This window comes from Castor canadensis, chromosome 1, assembly GCF_047511655.1.
Source record: "Castor canadensis chromosome 1, mCasCan1.hap1v2, whole genome shotgun sequence".
Classification (NCBI taxonomy): Eukaryota; Metazoa; Chordata; class Mammalia; order Rodentia; family Castoridae; genus Castor; species Castor canadensis.
Genome location: NC_133386.1, coordinates 68,236,157 through 68,252,802, shown reverse-complemented (window position 1 = coordinate 68,252,802; position 16,646 = coordinate 68,236,157). Strand labels below are relative to the sequence as shown.

At 34.2% G+C, this 16,646-nt stretch overlaps 1 long non-coding RNA gene across 3 annotated transcripts in view; it reads left to right on the top strand.

Moving 5' to 3' along the window:
• Positions 1–2,166: 2,166 nt before the first annotated feature.
• The window catches only part of LOC141424719 (uncharacterized), a 250,345-nt gene continuing 235,865 nt past the window's right edge, over positions 2,167–16,646 (top strand). For 2 of the 3 annotated variants that reach the window (XR_012449569.1, XR_012449571.1), the window contains exon 1: positions 2,182–2,421. This is a non-coding gene — a long non-coding RNA (uncharacterized lncRNA). Of the gene's footprint in view, positions 2,422–16,646 lie in introns of all 3 variants that reach the window. The other variant, XR_012449570.1, reaches the window with a different exon arrangement.

Here is a 16,646-nt window from a genome sequence, read left to right as displayed (position 1 = left end):
ATATGCTTTTAGGTCCTTCAGAGTATGTTTGATGAAATTGGTTGTGCTGACATTGGGTGCATAAGGGTTGATAATTGGTATTTCCTTTTGGTGTAATTCACCATTTATTAGTATGGAGTGTTCTTCTTTATCTCATTTGACCAATGTAAGTTTGAAGTCTACTTTGTCCAAGAGAAGTATTGCTTCTTGTGCTTGTTTTTGGGGGCCAAGGGTTTGGTAAATCTTCTTCTAGCCTTTCACCTTCAGCCAGTTCTTGTTTCTGTCAATGAGATGAGTCTCTTGTAAACAAAAGGTTGTTGGATCTTCCTATTTAATCCAGTTTACCAAATGGTGTCTTTTGATGGAAGTGTTAAATCCGTTAACATTCAGTGTTAGTATTGATAGGTATGCGATGATTCCTGTCATTTAGTTGTTTTTGTTGTTTAAGGGCTTGAGTGTGTGCAGCTGAATCATGTTACTCTGTGATTTCTTGTCTTTTCCTGTGGTTTGGTATTGCCTGTCCTCTCATGGTTTTATTTGCTTTCATTTTCTGTGTGCAGAATTTATTGAAGAATCTTTTGTAGTGGTGGCTTTGTGGACATAAATTCTTTTAGTTTCTGCTTATTATGGAAGACTTTTATTGCTCCATCAATTTTGAAAGATAGTTTTGCTTGGTAGAATATCCTAGGGTTGAAGTTATTCCCCAGAATACCTCACTCCATGCCCTTCTTGATTTCAAGGTTTCCATTGAGAAATCTGCTGTGATTTTGATGGGCTTACCTTTGTCTGTTATTTGTTTCTTCTCATAGTCTTCAATATTCTTTCTCTGTTCTCTGTGCATTTTCTTTTAATGATGATATGTCATGAGGTAGTTCTACTTTGGTCAAGTCTGTTTGATGTCCTTGAGGCTTCCTGTACCTGAATGGGCATAGTGTTCTCTAGATTTGGGAAATTTCCTATTATTATTTTATTGACTATCTTACAAATCCCTTTTGCTTGCATCTCTTCTCCTTCACTGCCCATGATTCTCATGTTTGGTTTTTTGATGGAGTCATTGAGTTCCTGCATATTCCTTTCACAGGTTTTGAGTTGGTTAACTAATAGGTCTTTAGTTTTTCCTTTAATTTCTATTTTATCTTCAAGTTCTGAGATTCTGTCTTCTGCTTGTTCTAGTCTGCTTGAGTAGCTGTCCATTGTGTTTGTTGTTCTGTTTCATTCTTTTTTCTGAGGTTTTCCACATTTTTTGGTCACTTCCTCTTTAATACTATCAATTTTTGTCTTTAATTCATTAATCTCTCTATTTATAGTGTTCTCTGTTTCTCTTTTGTGTTTATTTAGGGCTCCTATGTGTTCATTTATTTGTTTCTGTGTCTTCTCGTCTTCTTTATTTTTGGTGTCTTGAAATTTCTCAAGTGCCTCTTGTATGTTTTGGTTAACCATGTCTATTAACATCTCCGTGAAATTCTCATTGATTACTTGGAGGATTTCTTCTTTGAGGACCTTCTTGTGGGCATTGTTGGGTTTCCCAGCACATTTATCTTTGTTTTGTTGGAGTTCTGAACTGGTTATCCATTTTCATCATTTTCCTCTAAATCCTGTATTAAGTTATTTTAGGGGAGAGAATGGTTTCCATCACTCTACTTGGTACTGTGTTACTATGTTCTTGATAGGCTGGTTGGTGGTTTCAGTCACATGTTTTCTTTCTGTTCATTTAATTTTGTTTTGTGGCTGTATTTGGTTTTTTGCTTAATGTGTGTTTCCCTGGTCTGGGTGTAATTTAGTATTAATTAACTCACAATAATAAAACTAACAAAACAAGAAAACATAAACAAAGAAACAAAAACAACCTCCAAAGAAATCAATGGGGAGAGATGAACAAACAAACACAAGCGAAAAACAAGAAACCAACCAACCAACCAAACAAACAAAAAACCCTCCAGGTTCATGAACAATAGAATTTCAGTCTTAGTTTAACTTCTGGTGTTATTCCTTCAGCATCCAGTCCTGTTGTTGGTATTTAAGAAGAAGTTCTGTTGTAATCTCACCAGGTGGTAGGGTAGTGTTTTTTTTCTTCTGAATTTCAGTGGCACCTGCTTAGTCAGCTCCTTTCTAAGTGAGATGTGGCAGTTTAAGCTTGTTTATTGTCCTCAGGTTCCAAAGATCAGCTCTGTAGCTCACTAGCTGTCCTGCTTTGGAGTTGGGTTTTTGCTGTGCTGGTTTACTGTTTGCTTGTTTCTTGCCCTCTTTCTCTGTTGTAAGGTCAGTGATCTGTCATCCAGTCCCCTGCTGTCAATGTGTTGTGTTGGTTTGCTGATTGTTTTTCAAATTTGCAGTGTCATTTGACTGGATATTGCTCACTGGTTCAGGAGATGAGCTTTGTGGACCACTACCTGCACTATTTCAGGCAGCGGCCTATTACTGGCCCAGTGTTGGTGCTTCTCTGTAAGTATTTTCAAGTGGGAGTAACATTCACTTTATGGAAAATAGGTGTATAATGCTGAACTGAAGAGACACAAGTACCTGCTAGAAGTATGATTGATTCATATGTTTTTATCCAAGCCATGCAAAACCAGCATATTATTTGTATAATCTGGCAGTATTGCCAGAGCTATCCCTGGCATACAGAAGATAGGCACAGTAATAAATATGGTAATAAATAAATAAATAAATATGAAAATAATGAATAGTAAGTACAGTAGGGTTCAGCTTAAGCTGGAGGAATATACATGGTACCATGTCAGAATTTTCAACAGCCTGAGTATATACTTCCTAGATCCCTTCAAAAAGCATTGCTTTTATTATTGTTGTTCATTTGATTTTCATTTAGAAATTCAATCTATCTAGAATGAAATTTTGTCTATGGTTTGAGGTAGGTGTCAACTTTTGTTGTATTTTTTCATATATATGCCAAGCTTAGGAAGCATTATTATTGAACAGATCAAGCTTTCCACATTTTAGAACTGAAATCCAGCTAGAATGAATTTTACCTGTAGTAGGCTGTAAGTGTCAATTTTTATTATGTGTTTCTGATACATACTCAGCTTAGGGAGCATCATTTATTGAAAAGCTCAAGCTTTCTCCACACTCTCACAGCTTTTCTTTTATTATAAATTAAGTTTCTGTATTAGTGTAAGTTTGTTTCCAAGCTAGCTCTGTATTCTGGTCCATTGGTATATTTACCAATCTTTTTCCCAATTCTACTCTGTGCACTCAGTAAGGTGTTATAAATAAGTCATTTATATAGGAGTTTAAGCTCTGCAATTTCTAATTATTGAGGATTTGCTTTACTATCCTTGTGCTCTTGCATTTCCATGTAACTTTTAGGATCAACTTGTCATTTTGTCCTCTCCAAAAATACTAGGGTTTTTATTAGGATTAAATTACATGTATATATAAATTGAGGAAGAATTACCATCTTCCATCCCATGAACATAGTGTATCTTAATTTGCTTTTATCTAATATCTTTCAATACTGTTTTGTATGCTAGCTAAAGTTCCCATTTAATCTTCATTACATTAATGCTATTATAAATGATGCCATTTAAAAAATTACTTCTAATTATTTGCTACTAGTACATTTGACTACTCTAATTTTTATAGCAAAAGTATGCAGTTCTATGATCTAGCTTTATTAATTAAGCATAACAGTTTAACATATATATTCCTTTACATTTTTCATGGAAAAACTTTTTGCCTAAATAGAAAGATATTTTTATTTCTATTACTATTAATTATTATTATTAAATAATAGTCATTTCCATTATGAGTATTAAATATATAAATATTTTATATTATAGTAGGAATAATTGGGTCTTTTATTTCATCTATCATTTGTATTTTTCACAAATTGTATTTAAATTTTCATACATATTCACATAAAAATTAGCTTATTTTTTGGTCCCATATTCCCACAATAACCCTGTGAAACAAGCTACCTTAAGACTTACTGACTTAAAATAGTGTATTACATGTTGCTTTCCATGCATTGAGTCTGTGTTTGTGAATTGCAGAAATGTGTTACTTTTAGCAGTTTAAAGGAACTTATTTGGATCTTTTATGCAAAAATATCACACTATGTGTCCATAATGATATTTTTGTTTTTGCCTGTCCAATATCACATGTCTTTACTTTTCTTCATCTTCAATATGAACTTTCTACTTGTCAGCCTGGTAAAGTTCTTATAGCTTGAGCTTTGTTTGCAGAGATTACTGATGAATCAGAAGTCAAATTTGTTAATGAAGGCAGTACTACTGATCTTGGATGAACCTTCTCACATATATGAGGCCTCAGCTACATCTTAAGCTCTCATTCAATTTTGTTTCACATGGTCTTTCATCCTTTAAGATTTGTTTTTTTTTTTCTTTTTCTTTTTTTTGGTATTTTGGCTTCTTTAGAATTACAAGTCTTTTTTCTTTTTTAGTTTTGGCAAAAAAGAATCTCATGACTTTTTTTTCATATGTGCATACAATGTTTGGGTCATTTCTCCCCCCTTCTGCCCACCCCCTCCCTTAACCCCCCCACTCCCTCCCTTGTCCACCCTAACCCCTCGCTACCAGGAAGAGACTATTTTTTCCTTATCTCTAATTTTGTTGAAGAGAGCGTTTAAGCAATAATAGGAAGGCCCAAGGGTTTTTGCTAGTTGAGATAAGGATAGCTATACAGGGAGATGACTCACATTAATTTTCTGTGCATGTGTGTTAACTTCTAAGTTAATTCTTCTTTTTTTTTTTCATCTTAAATGTTTATCTTTTTATTTATTTATTTATTTTGCAGTACTGGGGTTTGGACTACATCCTGAGTCACTCCACCAAGCTGTTTTTTTGTGATGGGTTTTTTTTTTCTTTTCATTTTTCTTTTATTATTCATATGTGCATACAAGGCTTGGTTCATTTCTCCCCCCTGCCCCCACCCCCTCCCTTACCTCCCACTCCACCCCCTCCTGCTCCCCCCACTCAATACCCAGCAGAAACTATTTTGCCCTTATCTCTAATTTTGTTGAAGGCAGTAGTACAAAAGAATACCTGAGTTGGAAAAAGAGAAGAGGAAAGGAGAAGGAAAAGATAATGCAAACAAATAGAAGTAATCATGCAACCTACATGTCTCTGTATTGCTAATCCATTTAACTCTATGGTGAAAAATATTTTGTTACTCAATATCCCAGCTTTGGTTGACACAGGGTATCAGGTGACTGCAGATAAATTTCTCCATTCCATAACATGCTCATTTCTCTGTTTAGGACATGAGGAATAGTTCCAACTTGATTGAATGATACCAATTCCATGTTCTGTATTTGGACCTGTTTAATTACAAGGAACATCAATCTACTCACAGTTGCTCAACTAAAAGGGGATTTATTATATGGTACCAATAAAAAGAAAAACTGATCAAGAAATCAGAAAGAAAAAATACTAGTCTGTCATATTTTTCTGATAGGTTCAGTTTAGTTTCTTCTCTCTGTCTTAAATATATCTCTTTATCATTTCAGCTTTTTTTTTCAAATTAATAGAAGAGAGTCTCTTACTGAATGAATTGATGAATTGTCTTTTTTGGATTAGTAATCTTTACAATCTGTTCAGATGTACTTAGGGGAGGAGGATCAATGTCCCATATGCAAATAGGAAAATGATAGGTGGTAGCTCTGAAAGCTTCTTTTGGAAGTGATTTTGAGCTGGAAAACAGTGATCACTCTCCAAAATATCCCATCAAGTACTGTTAAGGCCATTAGCAAGCTCAGCAAATGATCAATGACTTTAACTTGGGAAAGCCAAATAATTGTCACTATTGCATGAAGTCAGCTAATATTTTATAATCCATGTTAAGAGTATTTCATTTTTTGGAAGAAGAGAATTCACTAAGCATGTTTCTGAGTCAGAATTGAAGAATATTGTAAATGAAGTTCAATGAATTTAAGATAGCAGCACCAAGACACTAAATTCTAAAACTGTTTATAAATTTATAAATGCACTTTTGGAGAAAGTTAAGTAGAACACAATCTCTCCAACAAAATTTTATGGAGGATGTTGTTTTGCTTTGTGGAATCAGAACTAGGAAATTTTCCAGAAAAAAAGTCTGACAAATTTGAAAGCTGTTTCAATTCTTTGCTAACCTATCTGAATATTTAATTACACAGTCAAGTTATTAATGTCATTTTTGTGACTCAATATTATCTTTTTTCACAAATAGCATTCAAACACTAAAACAAGAACAAAGACAAATCATGGATTATGTTCACTGCTTCTTAGAAATATTAATGTAGTTAATGATTTTAATAAATTATGTGATCATAGTTTCTCAAATATTATAATTAAGTATGATAAAATCTCTATTCAATAATGTGTTCTCAGAATATCACATTTTATAAGGGTGTTTTTACTTAAAGCAGTAGGAGTGCTTTTAACAATTTTTCCTAGGAAAATCTGAAATGTTGAAAACATTTTTCAAGGGAATATAAAAATTCGTATTAATTGGTAAAATACATGATATATAGTTAAAGCTTATTAACTGAAAACTAATTCTTCCATTTATCTCTAATTAGAATTTTAGAATTTGCAGATGTTTTATCTACTACCTTATACATTCTTGATAACAAATGGAATTTGTGATGTCTTTTTCATAGGGTATATACTGTGGATTAAATGAAATATTTGAATAGATTTTATGGTGTGAACCCTAGTAAGTAGTTAACTTATAGGAATTGCTGTAGTCATCGGAATAAAAATCTGAAAACAAAGTAATGCCTAGGATGCAATTTTAACACTATTGACAGAATATAAAACTAAATGTGATGTCTGTATAGTATAATCCTGACACATTCTAGTCCTCTCTTTGGACTTGATTTCGCCTTTCTCATCAACTCCTATAACTATTCATCTAGATTGATCAATGTTCTGTCTCTGACACATGTATTACTCACTAGTCTACATTCAATTTTTAAAAGGTGAATATTTAAAGCCTAGCTCTTAGTGGTTCATAGCATACTTAAAATCTACTTTAAGTTTGAAGTTGTGAATTGATTTCTAAAGATTCTAAACAAATTCAAAAGTAAGTATCAATTCAGTCACTGTTCAAAATATTTGCTTATTTTATGAATTGGAGGAAGGATTCTCATCACTGTACCATGAGGAAGGATTAAAGCCTGGAGTAAATAATAGAAAGAATTGAACTTTTTATCCCTTTTTGTAACAGCAGTAATTTTGCTATAAATTTATTTTACATGGACTGAAGAAAACTAAAAAATGTAGAAAGAACATGTCCTCTTGCACCACATTACTTTTTCTGAGTTGAGAGATAAAATATATATGAAGTTTCTTAGTAATGAAAAGAATATTAATATCAGAAATGGTGCTTAATATTACTAAGTTACTTGAAAATGTATGATTATTCTTGCACAACTGCCATAGTACCACTCTAATCTTCTGCCTCATCCCAATATTAATGTTTTTAGTAAAATTTCAATTTCTATGTTTTTTGAAAGATTTGTAATCATTTGCCAGAAACCAGTAGCTCATGTCTATAATCCTAGCAACTTGAGAGTTTGATATCAGTTGAATCTAGGTTTGAAGCCAGCCCAGGAAAAGAGTTTGAGAGACCCTTATCTCCAAAATAAAGTGAGGGCAATGAACTGGAGGTGGTGCAAGTAGAAGAGTATCTGCTTTGCAAATAAGAAACCCTGAGTTCAAACTCCAATCCCACCAAAAAAAAAAAGAAAGAAAGACAGGAAGCAAGATTTATAATCATGAAACTATGAGTCTGCCATTTTAAGTGAATCTATAGTTTCTTTTATTGATTGAGAATAGCTTAAGAAGTTCCCTTATAATAAAACACATTTTGCTGTCCTTAGACCTTGTAAGTAGTCTTCAAATTACAAATCTTCACAACCAGTTAGACAAAGGAAAAATGTTTTCCCTTCATTTAAACTTTTAGTTAATTCCAAATGTTTTCAATTAGCACAAAATTGTACATATATATGAGGTAAAGTGTAATGTTTTAGTTCATGTATGTATTGGATAGTAGTCAATGCCTAGGTAATTAGCATATTTATCATATTAAAATTTTATCATTTCTTTAAGTGAATACATTTGTATTATTTTCTTCTAATTATTTTGAGTTTCACAATATATTTTTATTAATTACTATAGCACTCCAGATCTAATTCCTCCTATCAAATAAAAACATTAAACCCATTAAGTGACCTGTTCTGCTTGTTTACTATTACAAGAAATGGTTGTTTTTATTTAATTGACTACAACTATTCTTGGAATGGTTATTCCATTTTTGGAATTTTATTTTTTTAAATTTATATATATATATATCTTTTATTCATTTATTCATATGTACATACACTGTTTGGGCCATTTCTCCACCCTGCCCCCACCCCTTCCGTCTCCCCCCTCCCACTTCCAGGCAGAACCTGTTTTGCCCTTTCCTCCAATTTGGTTGAAGAGAAGACATAAGCAATAATGAGAAAGACAAAGCATTTTTGCCAGATGAGATAAGGATAGTTATACAGAAAGATCCCTAGCATTGCCACCATGCACAAGTGTGTTACAACCCAAATTGATTCATCTCTACCTGACATTTTCACTAGCTCCCAATCACCTTCCCATATTGACCTCTGTCAATATAGGTTTCTGTATTAGTTCCTCTGCAGTTTGATCATCAAACACTTTCATGTTTTGGGTTTCCTACCTATCCCTATTCCTCCAGTATGTGCTCTCTCCTAAGTGTGTGATCCAAGTCCAAAAACATTGCTTCATTTGCCCTAGATCTAAAGTCCACATAAGAGGGAGAATATATGCTTTTTGGTCACCTGAGCATGGCTAATTTTGCTCAGAATGATGTTTTCCAGTACCATCCATTCACTTGAGAATGATAAGATTTCATTCTCATTCATGGCAGAGTAAAACTCCATTGTATATGAGTACCACAATTTCTTAATCCAATCATCATTAGTGGGGAATCTTGGCTGTTTCCATATATTGGCTATTGTGAATAGTGCTGCCATTAACATGGGTGTGCAGATGCCTCTTCAGTAACCTGTGTCACATTTCTTTGGGTATATCCTCAGGATTGGGATTGCAGGAACATATGACAGATCTAGTTTAGATTTTTAAGAAGCTTTCATATTCTTTTCCAGAGTAGTTGCACTAGCTTGCATTCTCACCAGCAGTGTACAAAGTTCCTTTTACCCCACATTTTTGCAAACACCTGTTGGTGATGTTTTGATGATAGCTATTCTAACAAGTGTGAGGTTAAATCTTAGTATGGTTTTGATTTGCATTTCCTTTATGGATAGAGATGGTGAGCAGTTTTTCATTTTTTTTTTTTGCCACTTGAATTTCTTTTTTTGAGAAAGTTCTACTTAGTTCAGTTGTCCATTTTTTTATTGGCTCACTGATTTGGGGAGAGTTTAGTTCTTTAAGTTCCCCATACATTCTAGTTATCAGTTCTTTGTCTGATGTATAGCTGGCAAATATTTTCTCCCACACTGTGAGTGGTATTCTTCAGTTTGCAGACCATTTCTTTTGTTGTGCAGAAGGCTTTTAATTTTATGTAGTAGCATTTATCCATCCTTTTTCTTAGTTGCTGAGCTGCTGGGGTTCTACTGAGGAAGTTCTTGCCAATACCTATTATGTCCAGAGTATTCTTTGCTCTAACTTCACAGTTTTGGGTCTGATATTAAGGTCCTTGATCTATTTTGAGTTGACACTAGTATAAGATGATAAACATGGCTGTAGTTTCAGTTTTTTGCAGGTGAATAACCACTTTTCCCAGCAACATTTGTTGAAAAGGCTGTCTTTTCTCCATTGTATATTTTTGGCACCTTTGTTAAAAATGAGGTGGGTATAGCTCTGAGGATTCATATTTGGGTCCTCTATTCTGTTCCACTGGTCTCTATGTCTATTTTTGTGCCAGTACAATGCTGTTTTTATTGCTATTGCTTTGTAATATAGTTTGAAGTCCAGTATTGTGATATCTCCAGCATTGCTCTTTTTGTTGAGTACTGCCTTGGCTATTCACTATCTCTTGTGTTTCCAAATGAACTTTAGGGTAGATTTTTCAATCTCTGTGATGAAAGTCATTGGTATTTTTATGGAAATTGCATTAAACATGTAGATTGCTTTTGGTAGTATTGCTGTTTTTACTATGTTGATTCTACCAATCCATGAGCACGGGAGATCTTTCCACCTTCTGTAGTCTTCCTCTATCTCTTTCTTCATGGGTTGGTAGTTCTCCTTGTTAAGGTCATTCACATCCTTTGTTAAATTTACTCCTAGGTATTTGATTTCTTTTGAGTCTATGGTAAATGGAAATGTTTTCATATATTCTTTCTCAGTTTGTTCATTATTGGTGTATAGGAAAGTTAATGATTTTTGTAAGTTGATTTTGTATCCTGACACCTTGCTGTAGCTGTTTATGGTGTCTAGGAGTTTTGGGGTAGTTTTTTTTTTTTTCTTTAAGATATAAGACAATGTGCTCTGCAAATAGGGATATTTTGAGTTTCTTTATCCATTTGTATTCCTTTTATTTCTTCTACTTGCCTAATTGGTCTGTCTAAGAATCCCAGTACTATGTTGAATAGGAGTGGGGATAGTGGGCACCCTTGTGTCCTTTCTGATTTTAGGGGAAATGGTTTCAATTTTTCCCCATTAAGTATGATGTTGGCTATAGGTTTGTCATACATATCCTTTACAATGTTGAGGTGCTTTCTTTCTTTTCCTAGTTTTCTTAGAGCTTTTATCATGAAGTGGTGTTGGGTCTTACCCAATAATTTTTCTGCATCTAATGAGATGATCAAGTGATTTTTGTCTTTGCTTCTATTACTGTGTTGTTTTACATTTATATATTTGCATATGTTGAATCACCTCTGCATCCCTGGGATAAAGCTGACTTGATCACATTGAATGAGCTTTCTGATGTGTTGTTGGATTTGGTTGCCATTATTTTATTGAGGATTTTTGCATCTATGTTCATTAAGGAGATTGGCCTATAGTTCTCCTTTTTGGAGTTGTCTTTGTCTGGTTTTTGGATGAATGTAATACTGGCTGCATAAAGTAAGTTAAGCAGTGTTCATTCTCTTTCTTTTCCATGGAAAAGTTTAAGGAGAGTTGGTTTTATTTCTTCTTTAAAGGTCGATAGAATTCAACAGAGAATCCATCAGGTCCTGGGCATTTCTTTTTTGGGAGACTATTGTTGTTTCAATTTCATTTTGCATTATAGATCTATTCAGGTGATTAATACCCTCTTGGTTCAATTTTGGATGGTCATAAGTATCTAGAAATTTGTCCATTTCTTCCACATTTTCAAGTTTACTCAAATACAGGTTCCCAAAGTAGTCTCTGATGATTCCTTGGATTTCCATGTTGTTTGTTGCTATCTCCCCTTTTGCATTTCTGATTTTACTGATTTAGGTTTTTTCTATCCTCATTTTACTCAGGTTTGCCAGGGGTCAGTCAATCTTGTTTATTTTTTCAAACAATCAGCCTTTGTTTCATTGATTCTTTGTATGGTAGTTTTTGTTTTCATTTCATTAATTTTGGCCCTTATTTCTCTTCTGCTTGTTTTGTGATTTGCTTGTTCATGTTTTTCTATGTTTGAAATGTAGCATTAGGTCATTGATTTGAGACTTTTCCATCATTTTAATATATACACTCATACTATAACCTTTCCTCTTATGACTGCCTTTGCTCTGTCCCATAGGTTCCAGTAAATCATGTTTTCATTTTCATTAAATTTCAGGATTCTTTTAATTTCCTCTTTTATTTCATCAATGACCCATTGATCATTGAGCAATGTGTTGTTCAGCTTCCAATTGTTTGCATGTTTTCTACTTTTTTTGTTGTTGTTGAGTTCTAGTTTTAATGCATTGCAATCAGATAGAATGCACGGGATTATTTCTATTTCCTTGTATTTGCTGCAGCTTGCTTGTGCCCTAAGATATGATCAATTTTGGAGAAGGTTTCATGGGCTGCTGAGAAGAACGTATATTGTGCAGAAGTTGGATGAAATATTCTGCAGAGATCAACTCGGTCCATTTGATCTGTGGTGTGATTTAGTTCTAGAATTTCTTTATTGATTTTTTTGTTTGGTTGACCTATCTATTGGTGATAGGTGGGGTATTAACGTCTCCCACTACCACTGTGTCCTTCAGAGTATGTTTGATGAATTTGGTTGTTCTGACATTGGATGCATACAGGTTGATAATTGTTATTTCTTTTTTGTGTAATTCACCTTTTATTATTATGGAGTGTCCTGCTTTATGTCCTATGATCAATCTGAGTCTGAATTCTACTTTGTCTGAGGTAAGTATTCCTTCTCCTGCCTGTTTTTGGGGGCCATTGGCTTGGTAAATCTTCTTCCAGTGTTTCACTTTAAGCCAGTGTTTATTTCTATTGATGAGGTGGGTTATTTGTAAACATCAGATTTGTTGGATATTCCTTTTTAATCCAGTTTGCCAAAAGGTGTCTTTTGATGGGGGAGTTAAGTCCATTAAAATTTGTGTTAGTATAGATAGTATGTGGTGATTCCTGTCATTTAGTTGTTTTTGTTTTTTAAGGGTTTTATTGGGTGCAGCTGAATCATGTCACTCTGATTCTTTGTCTTTTCTTCTCCTTTGGTTTGGTACTGCCTGTCCTTTCATTATTTTGTTTGCTTTTATTTTCTGTGTACAGAATTCCTTGAAGAATCTTTTGTAGTGGTGTCTTGGTGGTCATATGTTGTTTTAGTTTCTGCTTATCATGGAAGACTTTTATTGCTCCATCTATTTTGAGTGATAGTTTTGCTGGGTAGAGTATCCTAGGGTTGAAGTTATTTTCATTCAGTGCCCAGAATACCTCACTTGATACTCTTCCTGCTTTTCAGGTTTCCGTTGAGAAATTTGCTGTGATTTTGATGGGTTTACCTTTGTATGTTGTTTGTCTTTTCTCTCTTTCAGCCTTCAATATTCTTTCTCTATTCTCTGTGCTTGCTGTTTTCATGATAATATGTTGTGGGGTAGTTCTATTTTGGTCAAGTCTGGTGTCCTGGAGGCTTCCAGTACCTTAATGGGAACAGTTTTCTCTAGATTTGGGAAATTTTCTGTTATGATGTTATTGAATGTAGTATGAATTCCTTTTGCTTGAACCTCTTCTCCTTCTTCAATGCCCATCATTCTCAGGTTTGGTCTTTTGATGGAGCTGGTGATTTCTTCCATATACTTTCACAGGTCTTGAGTTGTTTTACTAAAAGCTCTTCAGTATTTCCTTTAATTTCCATTTCATCTTCAAGTTCTGAGATTCTGTCTTCTGCTTGTTCCAGATGTCTGGAGTTGTCTTCCATTGTGTTTTGTATTTAAGTTTCACTCTTTGTTTGAGGTTGTCCATATCATGGGTCACTTCCTCTTTAATTTTAGCAATTTTAATCTTTAATTCATTTATTTCTCTATTTATAGTGCTGTCTATTTCATTTTGGTGTTTATTTAAGGCCTCTATGAGTTCATTTGTTTGTTTCTGTGTCTTCTCATATTCTTTATTTTTGGTGTCTTGTAATTATTGAGTGCCTCTTGTACATTTTGGTTGACCATGTCTATTAAGATCTCCATGAAATTCTCAGTGATTACTTGCAGGATTTCTTTTTTCAGAGTGTTCTTGTGGGCTTCGTTGGGTTTCTTGATGTAGTTTATCTTTGTTTTGTTGGAGTCTGGAAATGGGTATCTGTTTTCTTCATTTCCCTTTGAAGCCTGTATTGAATTATTTTTGAGGAGAGAATGGTTTCCATCCCCTTTTTGTCTTCTTATTTCTCTACTTGGTACTGCATAACTATGTGCTTGATAGGCTATTGCTGGTTTCAGTCACCTGTTTTCTTTCTGTTCGTTTAATATTTTTTTGTGGGTGTGTTGGGTTTTAAGTTTGTGTATGTATGCTATTTCTGTTCCTGGTCTGTGTGTATTTAGTATTAGCTAACTCACAAAAGTAAAACTAACAAAATAAAATAAAACAAACAAACAAAAAAGAAAACCAAAGAAATCAATAAGGAGAAGTGGACAAACATACACGTACAAGCAAACAGGAAACAGAACAAACAAACAAACAAGCACATAAAAAAATTCCAGGTTCAGGAAGAATAGAATTTCAGTCTTAGTAGTTCTGGTGTTACTCCTTCAGCATCCAGTCCTGGTTTTGCTTTTTAAGCTTAGTTTGTCCAGGTGGTTGTGGAGTCTAGTCAGCTTTTTTTTTTTTTTTTCCTGTCTTTCAATGGCAGCTGCTTAGTCAGCTACTCCCTCAGTGAGGTGTGGCAGTTTGAGTTTGTATTTTGTGCTCAGGTTCCACAAAACAGCTCTGTAGCCCACCAGCCATCCTGCTTTGTAGTTGGATTTTCACTGTGTTGGTTTATTGGGGGGTTCTTTCTTCCCTTATCCCCTTTCTCTGGGGCAAGGTCAGAAATCTGTCAGCCAGCTCCCTGCTGTCAGGGTGTTATGCTGGTTTGCTAACTGTTTTTCAATTTTGAAGTGTTGTTTGACCTTGAATGTTGCTCAGTGGCTCAAGAGATGAGCTTTGTGGACTGCTATCTGCCCTATTTCAGGCAGTGGCTTATCACCTGCCCGCTGTCAGCCCTTCTGCCTCTTCAGTCTTTGTTTACTGAATGTTCCTGTGGAGATCAACTTCTTGCCTTTCCCCCTTTCTCCAGTGTGCTTAGAGAGCACCCTGCTGCCTCTGCTGCATGTTTCTTTTTCAGTTCCTTGTTTATTATTTAGTTTTTTTGTTTTTTGCAGGGCAGGATGTCAGTCTGTCCAGGGGGCTGTGTTGGATTTTCCCAGGGGTGGCTATGGAAATACAATTTGATGATTGTTGCTCAACTGTTGGTCTTCTGGCTGTCTCCCAAATAGGGTTGGAGCCAATGTCTGGTGTCCCAGGAACTCTCCTGTTTTCTCACTGTAACATGGCATGGACAAGCTTTGTACAGGCTGGGGTTCAGGGTGTTGATGTTTTGATTCTTCTTATTGCTTTTTTTTCTGCCAGGTGTGGCTCCCACATCTCAGTAAGATTTTTGATTTACTGAGCTCACGCTGTCTGCTTCTGCATTCTAGCTGCCATCTTGGATCCTCCCTCAGCATTGGAATTTTAATATGGAATGAACACATATCATTTGAACCTCTGTGAAGAAAATTAACAAGGCTTATATTTTATGAAATAAATTCCCATTCTTCTCTATTGTCATCCTTAACATTTTAGTTATATGCATATGTTTAATTTTTTCAGTATCATTAATTCATCACTCATTTAAGAGTTTTTTTGTACACTTATAATAAAGATACTAATAACATATTTAATTAATTTACTATTGGTTTCTGTATCTGATAAAATGCTTTCAGCCACAGGTTATTAGAAAATCTGACTCAAATGCTCCAACAGTGAAAAATTTGTTAGTTGATGAATGCAAATCCAAAGGTATGTTAAATTTTAGGGTCAGTGTATTGCCATTTCATCACTCCATTCATTATTTTGTGTGTGATATCTTAAATGTAAATTTTGCCTTGGGGCAACATTCCTCTGGCTGGCTCTGGTTTTCACATTAGCAAATTATAGCATATACAGGACAAGAGAATATTTGTTTTCAATGGATGAAATTTAACTTTTTCCTATTTTGTACATTTTGATAGATTTCACCAGGATATTTTTTACAAGTATACAATGTACTTTGGTCATATTCACTATCCATCACCCTCTTTTGTTCCCACTTCCTCTTCCAATTGGTCTCTTTCTCTTCCTTAAAGTGTCCCTCTTCCTCTTGCATATCCTTTTTTTTCCAAAAATCTAGATTCCACATATAAGAGAAGATATGCAATATTCATCTTTCTGAATGTGTCTTGTTTCACTTAATATGATGTTCTTCAGTTCCATCCATTTCTCTGCAAATGGCATAATTTTCTTCTTCTTTGTGTCTGATGTCCACCATGCATACATTTTCTTTATCCATTCATCTGTCAATAGGTTTTATTTTAACATTTCCAGAAAATCTCTGAGAAATTATGATTGAAATGTGAAGATTGTAAATCTTTCCTGATGCTTGTCATGACAAAACAATATACTGATTAATGTAAGCTAAATATTAACTTAAGAACTTGAGCTATAGTCAGTTTAACTCAAGGGTTGGCTATGTGCAATACTTAGATATCAGAACTAAATTGAAATTTTTATTAGTAAAAGAGAAGAGAATATGCAAAGTGATGAAACTCCCCAGTATACAGATATCCTTATTTTTTCTTTTTTCTGGTGTCCTTTCTCCATGATCAAAAGCAGATTCTTATACATTGTGGTAAAAAACTGAGCTGCTCTGTCTTGCTGTGGAGATTTTTTTTCCCTCTACAATTCTTACTAGTACATGTGTAGTTAAATATCATGATCCTACTTAAACTCTTCAGCTAATTATCTCAAGGGTGATCCATTAGATGACTAAGAACAACATTTAGGCTATTAAGATCAATTGAATATTTCTGCAATTTATTCACTGAGGTGGTGATTATAATCATTTCCATCAGGAAGTGGTAGCTTACATTCACTAAACTGTGCTTTAAAACTAATATTTTATAACCACTGTTCAAATATTCTGATGTTTTCATTCCCGGAAAAGGCAATATAGGTTGAAATGATGGATATCAGGTCTGATGTTCCTGTATAAACAGTATTATA